Source organism: Chionomys nivalis, chromosome 9, assembly GCF_950005125.1.
Source record: "Chionomys nivalis chromosome 9, mChiNiv1.1, whole genome shotgun sequence".
Lineage (NCBI taxonomy): Eukaryota > Metazoa > Chordata > Mammalia > Rodentia > Cricetidae > Chionomys > Chionomys nivalis.
In genome coordinates, this window is record NC_080094.1 from 69362283 (window position 1) to 69375076 (window position 12794).

Consider the following 12794-nt stretch of genomic DNA (forward strand, 5'->3'; position numbering starts at 1 on the left):
AGTGTAAAATAAATACTCAAAACTCCAGGAAAGGACTTGGGATAGCAAGAGAGGAAATGGCATTATTTAAATGAAGTGAAGGACGGTTAAACTTGTATGCAAGAAAGAGCATAAGGAAATATTTAGTCTACCCGGGATACATTACCCAACACTCAACTCAAAAGAAGCATTTGGCAGAATGACCCACGGTACAAGATTCAGTGAGGTTTACTCATTTTTGTTACCAAGAAAGTCATGCAAAATGTGGCTGTTTGTTTATAGAACATTGCTTTTGGGAGGACGACTTGCACATTGCACCTGACTCTGAAATTAATTTCTCTACCTTGCTTTTCCGTTCTCTTCTTCCAGAACAATAGGGCTGTTATTTGGCCAATTGAATTATTATGATGAATTAAATATTTTTCTTTTTTCTTTCTACTTATAGGGGAGGGAAGGTTGTGCCTGTGTTGCAGGTGTCTGAAGAGGCCAAAGACGTTGATCCCAGGACCTGAAGTTACAGGTGGTCGTGAGCTGCCTGGTGGAGATGCTGGGAACTGAACTCCGGTCCTCTGGAAGAATACTATCTGGTCTTAACCCCAGTCAGTCTTTATTTTCTCCCAGAGACTCTCAATGCCTCCAGTCTCCACTCCTTCTCTCATCTTGCTTTTGGATTGGATCAGATTTTCACAAGCTGACTTTTTCCTGGGTTGAGTACTCTTTTTTTTTTTTTTTAATCTTTTATTTTTTTTTTGTGGGGGGGGAAGCAGTGTTTCAAGACAGGGTCTCAACGCATAGCTCTGGCTATCCTGGAACTCACTATGTAGACCAGGCTAGCCTCTAACTCATAGAGACTCAATTGCTTTTGTCTCCTGGGTGCTGGGATAAAGGCGTGTGCCACCACTCCCAGCAGTGGGTCCTCACTTTTGTGACCTAGGAGGATGATGCGTCTCCAGTTGGACCATAAGCTGTCCATGGGCCGCTTCCCTCTATATTCCAGAAGAATCCCTTTAGCTCTTTGTGCCCTAGAGTGCCAAAAATAGGGATTCAATAAATTAAAGGATTATTTGGTTTTCTTTTCTGAGGGAGACAGGACTAGGGCCTCTCCTCTGCTTCTCTCCTTGGCTCTTCAGATTCCTCTAAAGCCACGTTCCCACACACGGCCCAGCTGAAATAACAACACGGCTGACTTGCACTTTTATAGAACCACATACATCCGAAAGTGTTTTCACAATCTCTTATCTCATTTCTTCCTCAGCAGAATCCTATGAGGTAAGGAGAGCAGAGACACTTGGTCTTGCTTGATAGATGGTGAAACAGAGGAAGAGCGAGGTTAAGTGACTTGCCCAGTCTCTCACCACCCCACTACATCTGCCAGAGTTATCTTCCTCAAAATAAATATAAACATGTCATTCCCCTGCATAAACTCATCAACAGGACTCCGGCTGTCTACAGGGTAAAGTGCAAACTCCTTAGCAGGGCATGGTCCCTTCACATCCTGGCCCTGTGCTCCTCGGCAGCTCCGTCTTCTACTCCTTCACTCCCCCAACTCCTCGGAATCCCGCCAGTCTCCAGCCTCGTCCGCTTTCAAGACTGCAGGCCTCCAGACACACGGCTTTCTCTGCCTGGAATGTTCTTCGGATGTGAGACTCTTGTTACCACCTCCCAGCCTAAGCAGATCTAATGCCTCTGCCCTCTTCAGGCACCTGCACACACACGCATACCATCTCTTATAGAAACATCCATCTTGTACTCCTTCACAGAGGTCAAATAAAAACTCGAGCGTCGCCTGGCGGTGGTGGTGCACGCCTTTAATGCCAGCACTTGGGAGGTGGAGGCAGGCTGATCTCTGTGAGTTCGAGACCAGCCTGGGCTACAATAGCTAGTTCCAGGACAGGCTCCAAAGCTACAGAGAAACCCTGTCTCGAAAAAAACAAAACAAAACAAAAAACAAACAAAAAAACTCGAACATCTATCTCCCACATGTCTTGTGATTTGCAGATGGTATTAAGTCTTTGAGTTTGCCTCTGCTGGAATGAGAGACTCTCACGGGCAGGGATTTTGGCTGGGTTTGCATGTTGAACAGGGTCTGGCACATAAAGGTGAAATGTTCTCCAAAGCATTCCGTAGTGGATGACAAAGTAATTCATTCAGAGGCAGAGCCCTTGCCTAGCAAGTGGCTAGTCCTAGATTTAATGGTGGACTTCAAACAAACTGACTGTCTGCCTGACTGACTGACTGACTGACTGACTGACTGACTGACTGCCTGACTGACTAAGGTGTTTGCTTTAGTTACGGTTTCCATTACCATGTCAAAATATCATGACCAAAAGTAACCTGGGTAGAGTGTTGTTTTAGTGAATGTTCTATTGCTGTGAAGAGATACCACAACCCTGGAAACTCTTTTTTTAAAAAAAAAAAATATTTATTCATTATGTATACAATATTCTGTCTGTGTGTGTGTCTGCAGGCCAGAAGAGGGCATCAAACCTCATTACAGATGGATGTGAGCCACCATGTGGTTGCTGGGGATTGAACTCATGACCTTTGGAAGAGCAGGCAATGCTCTTAACCACTGAGCCATCTCTCCAGTCCCCCCTGGAAACTTTTTTTTTTTTCTTTTTTTTGGTTTTTCGAGACAGGGTTTCTCTGTGACTTTTGGAGCCTGTCCTGGAACTAGCTCTTGTAGACCAGGCTGGTCTCGAACTCACAGAGATCCGCCTGCTTCTGCCTCCCAAGTGCTGGGATTAAAGGCGTGCACCACCACCGCCAGGCTCCCCTGGAAACTCTTATAAAGAAAAACATGTAATTGGGGCAGGCTTACAGTTTAGAGGTTTAGTTCATTGTCATCATTAAGGGAAACATGGCGGCATGCAGGCAGACATGGTGCTGGGGAGTAGCTGAGAGTTCTATATCTGGATCTACAGGGGAGGTGGGGAGAGAGAGAGAGAGAGAGAGAGAGAGAGAGAGAGAGAGAGAGAGAGAGAGAGACTAGGACTGGCTTGAACATTTGAATCCCCAAAGTCCACCCCCGTGACACATTCACTTCCTCCAATAAGACTACACCTACTCCTGCAAGGCCACACCTCCTAATCCCTATCAAGTAATACCACTCCCCAGTGACCAAGCATTCAAACCTCTGAGACTCTGGGGCTATTCTTATTCAAACCATCACAGCGTTTATTTCACTTACACTTCCAGGTTGTAGTCCATCAGTGAGGGAAGTCAGGCCAGGACCTCAAGCAGGGCAGGAACCTAGAGGCAGGAGCTGATGCAGAGGCCATGGAGGATGCTGATTCCTGGCTTGTGCCTCATGGTTTGCTCAGCCTGCCTTCTTATAGAACCTTCTTATAACAACACAAACCCAGGGGTGTTCTCACCCACAATGAGCTGCCCAAACATCAATCACTAATTAAGAAAACACCCTACAGGCTTGCTGACAACCCAATCTTACAGAGACACTGTCTCGATCGAGATTCCTTCCTTTCAGATGATTCTAGTTCATGCCAAGTTACAGCATCAATTAAGCAACTTCTGTTCTAGAATTATGGCTATCTACATAAAACACAGTCTCAGGCACAGACAGGAGAGAACGGCTGGGACTATCCCAGCACAGAGGGGTTAGATGTAGTGATGAAGAGAGAGGTGTGCACAGAAAACAGGAGCCAGGGCCAAGAGGGAGGCCAAGGCAGCAGACAGAGAGGTTGAGAGTCTGTGCAGAGATCTACTGAAAGGGGCCTTGGTCACCACATACCAGTCCAACACTTTCAGAAGAATGCTGGTGGGTAGATCTTTGCATTTGGGAAGTCACAAGTGAAAATTTCATAGTCTGTTTAGGATGCGTATGGGGTAGGATATAAAATCATAGGAGTCTATTTATATCTGCACAGAAAACCAAGATAACCACTGAGCAGAAAGGGGCTGCCTTCCCGTCAGATTCACGTGGGTTGGGATAGCTTTACCTTGACAACTTTCCCAGCGGCCTCTCTGCAATGGAAGCTGTCGGAAGTGACTGACCCTGGTCTAGTGAGGACAGTCTGGAGTCAGGCCTGCCTCAGCAAGGTCCTCAGGAAAACCCAGAGGACACACCCTGATGTGTTAAACCTGCTTCACCCTGGAGCTTCTAGACCAGCGCAGATTTGAGATGACTTCTTTTACAAAAGCCCCTCCCCTTTTTAACCCAACCTCTCCATTTATTTTTTTAATTTGATTTCTCATAATTAGAGATGCATGAATTGTAGTTTAATTTTTAGAAAGTAATGTTTTATTTTTTTTTGCCTGCATGTATGCATATATACCACATGCGTGCCTGTTGCCCACGGAGGTTAGAAACATTAGATCCCTTGACACTGGAGTTATGGATGGTTGTAAGTCATCATGTGGATGCTGAGAACCACTAATCCCAGGTTTTCTGCAAGTGTTCTTAACCTCTTAGACATTTCTGCAGCTCCACCAAATACATATTTAAGATTTATCTTTATTAATGGTGAGCGTATGTGTGTGTGTGTGTGCGTGCATGTTCACATGTGCTTGCATTTATGTGTGTGCCACCATACACTTACAGGTGATTGTGAAGCCAGATCTCTTAAAAGTGGAGTTACAGGTGGTCGTAAGCCACAGTGTGGGTGCTGGGAACTGATCCTGGGTCCTCTGAAAGAGCAGCAATGCTCTTAACCGCTGAGCCGTCTCGCCAGTTCCAGAAACTACATATATAGTCTTTGACTATTTCTAAGTGTTTCATGAGTATCAAAGACGTTGCTAGAGAGCCCTTGCTACAAAGACTAGTAATTCACGCATGGCCATGGCTGTCACGGACTCGAAGCCTGGAGGGAAAAGGGAGAGATTTGGTAGAGATCAAATACAGGAGCAGAGGGCAGACAAGGAAGTGGGTGTTTGCTTCCTCTGGAGAGAAAGGGAGAGAGAAGCACACACAAAACGTGTCTTAGGAGTCTCAAAAGTCCACGGAGCATGAACACTCTAGGTATAAGTCTTGGAATCTGAACCAGGCTGGCGTGTTGAGGGAAAGCAGTTCAAAATGGTGGAACCTGGAACGTGTCAGGAGCTGGGATCTTATTCAATAGGCCAGTGTGTCTCAAAGTGTGATTCAACGAACACCTGCCCCAGATTCTGTCCAAGTTTTCTTGTCCAGCTATATATCTGCTAAGATGCAGAGCCTCAAGATGGATGGGGGAAGCGGGGAAGAGCGAGAATTCACGAAGCTCTCAGGGTGGTTCCAAGGTGCAGAGAAGGTGTGAGGATTGCTGACGTAAGCAACGCTCGGCCGTGCATGGATATTTTAATAAGAGAAACAGATTGATTTTCACCAAGATGTTTTCCTAGGCAGTAGTTCTGCCCATGACCCTAAGCTCCAGTGCTTACCACGGCGAGACGTGCAATATAAACGATTAAGTTAGGCAGTAGGTGTCAGAAACACAGGGAGATGTAGGGACCGTGTCAAACCAGTCTCTAAATGAAGCAACCTCAGCTCAATTAATTGCTGTCTAGGAGGGAATTTCAGTCCAGTGCTATTCCTATTAGCCTACTCACTTTTCCAAAATGAACGGGTGGTGTTTGTACAACAAACAGCCTAGGAGGATGGGGACAAGGCTTTTGTACCAAGCCAAGTGCAGCCATGTTTACTGGGCATTATACATTAAGGTCCCCTCAGCTTCAACTCTGTTGCTGTAAAGTCGCCCACAGAAGGGCCCCTTCATACAGGGATAGGGGACTGTGTTCATGTTGCAAACCCTGGCAGTGCTGAGGCAGGCTAATCTTTAGTGGGTGGGACTCAACGCAAGGCAGTTAGGTTTGAGGTCCTAGGTCTCGGATGGGACTGATGCTGGCTTCTCAGGTGGGTGAGCTGTTGCGGCACAAGTTGATCCCCACATCCCTGGTCTCTTCTGCTTGTCATCAGTCTTTCTGTTTCTTGTCCACGGTGAGACAAAGCTGGCTTGGAGCTCCGGAACTATTAGGCAAACAAACCTCTTTTCTCATGAAACACCAAGCCTCAGGTAGTTTGTGGTACCAACACACAGTGGATTAAGAGAGTGGTGGTCAACCTTACTGCCGTACCTGTCATCTCTACTTACAAAGTGACCAGCTCTAGTTTGAATTTACTCTGTCCTTTGTGACTTAACTGTCAGGAGCAAGAAGTAACCAGGCTCTGACAACATAAATTAAAATCTACTCTTTCCCCAACAACAACATAAAACATCATGGTTTATGTCCCAAGAAACAAAAGGAGACAGTTTTCCGTGGGGAATGTTTTTACGTCGTGTAACAAGAGTCCTCTGCACTTTGCAGCCTGAGCAAGCGGGTCCTCATTATCAAAGCTTTACCTCTCACTAAGCCAGTGCTAGATTTCAGGAAGCCCTCCAGTTCTCACACAAGTTCTCAGTAAGGTTGGCTGAGAGTAACAAAAGTAAATGGACATTCAGTGACTTGCACAGATAAGCGGCGTGTTCTTGGAAAATTACAAGTCTGGAGACACATCCCCCAGGCTGATAAGGCACTTCCGCGGGGATCCAGGACCCAGGGTGCTTTTAGCTTTTGAGTGCATTCCTTTGACTTACAAAATTCATCCTCCATTTGTTACCTTGGGGTTGCAAAATGGATGTCTCTCCTCCAGCTCCCATTTGCGTCCAATGTAAGAAGGAAAGAGGTGGGGGCAAAGGTTCCTGCAAAGCAAATCTGCTTCCATTTAATGAATTTTCTAGAGAGCGCCACATAGCAATTTTCCTGTTATTTTATTAACCAGATGTTACATCTAAACCCCGGGTGCAAAAAGGGCCAGGAAAGGGTGCCCTTCTGCTGGATCTATAGCTTCGATCCTAAATGTCCACCCAAAGCCCACATGTCATTTAGCATGCTGTCACCAGGGTTTCTATCTGTTGCACCATGAGTGCCATTTTTCCTTTTTATTGATGAATAATATTCCATTGTGCAAATACGTTGTATTTGCGTCTACGAAATGATGGGCATTGGCTACTATGAACATTTGTCCTTTATCAGTAATGCTGCTATAAACATGCATGCACACGTGACTGAAGGTTTTTATGTTTTCATCTCTACCACAAAGCTGCCATGTAGCTGTCATGCAGCAGCATTTGTATGAATATATCCTTTTTAGCTTTCTTGGATATATACTTATGGCAGAATCATCACTTTACCTTTTAAAAACTGCCAAACTGTTTTCCAAAGAGGCGCCCCACATTTTATAGGCCTATCATCGGTATAGACAGGGGTGGAGGCCCATGGTGACTCACCGTAGTGTGTGCTACAGAGCTCATGTGTTTTTCTGAGCATATGTTATACGTCGATACAAAGGTTTAAAAACACATATTCTGAGCCTGGTGGTGGTGGTGGCACACACCTTTAATGCCAGCACTCAGGAGGCAGAGACAGGTAGATCTCTGTGAGCTTGAGGCCAGCCTGGTCTACAAGAGCTAGTTCCAGGACAGCCAGGGCTGTTATACAGAGAAACCCCATCTTGAAAACACACACACACACACACACACACACACACACAAATACATATTCTGTAACAGATGAAGGGTTCACACATTCCATTTTTTAATTTTTTCCCTAGAAACAGGGTTTCTCTGTGTAGCCTTGGCTGTCCTGGAACTCGCTCTATAGACCAGGCTGACCTTGAACTCATAGAGACCTGCCAGCCTCTACCTCCAGAGTACTGGGATTAAAAGGCGGGCGCCACCACCATTCAGCTTCACATACTCTATTTTTAAAATGAATGTACCAACAAGCAAAAATAAGAGGTAAACAGGCACAGAAGTTTTTAGGTGTGGTAGCTGTTGTAACTTTTTCTTGGAAAAAAAACTAAAAGTGGCACACAAGAGAAAGATGCCATGAGACAGAATTCACATGAGAGTTTTTCTTAATTAGGGGATAAGGAACTTAAAAAGGAGGAGGTGGGAGATGGGTCTCTGGGGACAGGAGCAGCAGAAGAGAAGAGAGAAGCAGAAAGAGAGAGAGAAGGGGAAGAGACAGAGAGAAGGGAACAGATAGACAGGGAGAGAGAAAAGGAGAGATAGGTGGTGGGCAGGGCCCTAGGCAGAGGCAGGCGGATCTCTGTGAGTTCGAGACCAGCCTGGTCTACAAGAGCTAGTTCCAGGACAGGCTCCAAAACCACAGAGAAACCCTGTCTCGAAAAACCAAAAAAAAAAAAAAAAATAAAAGGGAACAAAAGGGAACCTAGTGAATGCGCATGAGGCGCTCTTGGTGGCCACAGCTGAGGACACATTCTGTCAGGACCCCAAGAGCAGGCCAGTGTAGATGTCTGAGTACTACTAACAGCAGCTCTACCCACCCCCCAGCCCCCCAACCCCCCCGAGTTAAGAATATTTTTCTGGTGTGTGTTCTGTCTCATGACATGACAGCAGCTGCCTAAAACATATCCACGTGTGGAGTCACTTTAAATAATTACTTCTTTAATTTTCCTTTCTTTTCTCTTTTTGATATAGCCTTCACTAACCTAGGGCTGTCCGTGTAGACCAGGTTGGCCTCTACTCAGAGAGACACACTTGCCTCTGACTCCCTAGTGCTGGGACTAAAGATGTGCAACACCGGGCGGGGTTAATGGTTTTTGCTGTTGTTGTCAGTGGATCCTTGATGGAGATGGAGCTGCTGATTGTGAGTGTCCCTGTCCAGTAGGCTGCTGGGTCAACTGGAGAAGGGGAAGTTGAAATCTGCGTGAGGGCTTGGACCACCACGACCTCCTGGACCACCACGACCTCCGCTCACGCAGCAGCTGCCTTAGCACTGATACAGATTCAGTCGGCTCCCAGGCTTCACCCTCCAGCCTTCTCGCTCCAGAGTTTTCAGCTTCTCAGACTGAGCAGTTCCTGGTTTTCTCAGGTCTCCAACTCACAGTCACCACGAGCCTCCGCAGCCTCTGACGGTGCAGGCAGATCTAATAACTCACCTCCTGTGTAATCACACACATATTTCTCTAGGTGCTCTTCTAGAGAACCTTGACAAATACAGGCAGAGCAAGGGCATGCTTGATGTGGCTCATCTAGGGACTCAGAATAATACGTTTTTTTCCTCTAAAAATTAAAAACGACTAGTGTATAAATCTCCTCTTGTGTTTGCGTCATTTACTGTCACTAAGGCCCTGGACAAACAGCGAATTCTTCCCGCTGGGTTATGTGAGCCTTTTTAAAGTCACTTTAAAAACATGAATGATAAATATGATTTCCTCAACAAACCCAACAGATGGCTGTGCCACATGCAGTGAAGAGGGGACCTTGGGGCATGTCCCCCTTGCAGGGAGGCTATTGGGAAGATGGTGCTGCCTGTGGCCAGCGTGTTTGCGATGTCAAGTTCCGGACTCACTCTGCTGTATGTAGCTCATGTGTAATCTATTCGGTGAGGCGCCAATCAGCTGAACTCAACGCTACTTGCTTCCCTATAAAGTCACTGTAATCATATGCTGCTTCACTAGTATAAAACTTAATTATTGGCTGTAAAATCCTAAGATCCCGAAAGGATAGTAGTGTTCTGGATTTAGCATTACATCACAACAGTCAGGGGAGGCCAAGATTCCCACCATAAATGTGCACAGTAAAAACCAGCAACACGCACTTACATAAATAAGCCTTTCATTTATAAAATAGTAACTTCAGACTTCAGGCTTTCCTGAGTCGGTCAAAATCGGACTCTTTTGTACGAGGCAGAGCCCATGTAATAGCACACGAAAACAAGATGGAGGCTTGCTTATTTCCTCTTCCATTAAAACAAGCCCAGAAAGAGCAGCTGTGGTTGACACTACATCTTCCTGCTATCAGGACATGAGCCCCCTTCCACCTCTCCCTGCCGCTGTGACTTTTACCTTAAGGCCACAGCTAGGTTTTAGTAGGATCGCTGCAGTTCCCAACATCAAAGTCGTGCTTTAGACATCAAAACAGGAAGAAGGGCAAAAGCAGAAGAGTCGGTGCTAATCAAGCGGTGCCTTGAAAATGAGGGAGCCCTGGGCCTCCCAGACGGCTCAGTGGGCACTGTGCAAGCACAAGGGCCCAAGTCCAAAAGGTCTCTCCCCTAAACTCCACATTCACATGTGCTCACAACCCGCAGGCTCTCCCCACAACAGACATACATCCCCCAAACAGATGGAAGCAGGTACGGCAAATGCAAGTTTTCCAAAAATTTTAACTACAAAGAATTGCACATAGGAGATTCTAGGAGAGCTAGGTGTGTAAGAGCAATTGCTCTGCCATCACGAGTACCTGAATTCGTGTCCCCAGCATTCACATAAAAAGTATGCTTGCAATTCAGTAGAAACAAGAGAGAAATGGCTTTGCCTTCCAGAATATTTAGGGTTTTCTTCAACCTTCTGCTCCTTCTGTTTTGGGATGTTCTGGGGACATGTTTGAGACAGTCTCAAGAAGGATGTGCTGTAGTAGTGACAGATTGCTGTCATGGCAGCAAGTGGGAACTCTTTACTGCTTTTGACACACCAGTGACCCGCATTTCGTGGCCTCAAGCTGCAATCAGTTGGCTCTGGCTTCAACTGACTCTCATTTTCTTTTCTGAAACATTCAGGACATCCCCAGCCATAAGCATTTCTTGCACCATTTGTCTGATTTAAGGGAGATTTATTTTGGGGGGAAAACTTACATGATCAGAAAACATTTTATTAACTAAAAATAATGCTGTATTTACTCGTTAAAATGAATTTAATAAAAAGTATCATCAAAAAATTGTAGAGGATTAAGCTGACTAGTTTTAGGTCAACTTGATACAAGTTAGAGTTATCTGAGAGAAGGGAATCTTTTTTTGTTTTGTTTTTTGTTTTTGTTTTTTGAGACAGGGTTTCTCTGTAGCTTTGGAGCCTGACCTGGAACTTGCTCTTGTAGATCAGGCTGGCCTCAAACTCACAGAGATCTGTTTACCTCTGCCTCCTGAGTGCTGGAATAAAAGACGTGTGCCACCAACATCTGGCTGGATATTTTTTTTAATTTGTTTTTTAAAAACAATCTTTTCTCATTTTACATATCAATCCCAGTTTCCTCTCCCTCCCCTCTTCCTGCTCCCTGAGATCAGAATCATGTTTTAAAAGGGCCCAGCCCACTGTGGGTGGTGCCACTCCTGGACTAGTGGTCCTGGGTCCTATAAGAAAGCAGGCTAAGCAAGCCATGGGGAGCAAGAGGGAAAGCAGCACTCTTCCATGGCCTCTGCATCAGCTCCTGCCTCCAGGTTCCAGCCCTGTCAGAGTTCCTGCCCCGACTCCCTTCACTGATGGACTACGATGTGGAGGTGGAAGCCAGACAAACCCTGTCCTCCCCAGGCTGCTTTTGGTCATGGGGTTTTGTCACAGTAATAGCGATCCTAATAAGACAAGGACTGTTTACTGCGTAGTGACAGAGAGCTTGCACATACAAAGCCATGGTTTGATTCCATCGCAGCAACATAAACAATAAATAAGTTGCATGCCTTGATTTTGTTTGCTCTGGTAGCCCAAACACCTGCGGTAGTGCCTGGTGCATAATTACATCGGAGAGATCAACACTCTAATAAATGAGTAAATATCTAAAGCCTCAAACAATTTTCTCCCTGTCCTTTCACTACCCCTTCTCAAGAACCCCCTGAAGTCACGTTCTTTCACTTTACAAAGTCACATAAAAAGGAAAATTGTTTTAAAAGGGGGGAAGTGTTAATATTAAAATATTCAACAAAGTATCTGTATTTTTAAAGAAAGATTTATTGATGAGTTAAAATGAAATATTGAAGAAAAGCTGGCAACACTAAAGTTGAAAACAATTGGATCAACAAACTTTCATCAAGAATCAGAAAGAAACGGAAAGTAGGATTGAAAAGTATTCTCAACAGGCATGGTGGCGCACGCCTGTAATCCCAGCACTCGGGAGGCAGAGACAGGAGGATCTTTGTGAGTTCGAGGCCAGTCTGGTCTACAAAGTGCGTTTCAGGACAGTCAGGGCTGTTACACAGAGAAACCCTGTCTCAAAAACAAAGAAACAAACAAACAAAAACAAAACAAGAAAAGGAAAGAAAGAAAAGTATTAATCTCAGAGAAAACATATCTTTCAAATACAAAGCAAAGGTTACTGACCATGAGCAAGGACTGCACTCCAGCTTCGGTGCCCTGGCTTTGGCCTTAACTATTCACTAGTGTATCAATATTTTCACAGGACTACTGGGTATCTTCTCCCATCTACAATTCTGAGAAGAGTATCCTAATACATTCTGGTTCCCCATCTACACTCCTCCTTCTCCCACCTCCTCCCTCCTCTTCTATCTTCCTCCTCTCCTCCTCAGAAATCTGCTCCCCCATCTTCAACTAGCCTCCCTTCCTTTTCTTCCTTGACAGTGTATCTCCTGCTCATTCTGCTTTGTAACCCAGTACTCCAGGAAGATTGTCTTAGTTTGCTTTCCATTGCTGTGATAAAACGTTGGCCAAAAAACAGCTTGGGAGAAAGGGTTTATTTCACCTTATAACTCTTGGGTCATGCCCATCGCTGAAGGAAGTCAGGGTAGAGGAGCCCAAGGCAGAAACCCGAGGCAGGGCCTGGAGCAGAGGCAGCTCCTCCTGGCTAGTTCAGTTTGGATTTCAGTACAGCTCAGGGCCGTCTACCCAGAGTGGCACCAGTCACAGTGGGCTGGGTCCTCCCCTATCAATCATTAATTAAGAAAATGCCTGACAGGCCATTTGATGGGGTATTTTCTCAACTGAGGATATCATGTGCGTGTTCTCTGATAAGGTCTGTTTTCACTTTTTCAGTCCGCTTTGTAATTGCATTTCCCCCTAATTGTTGCATTTCAACGTTCTTTATATAATTGGT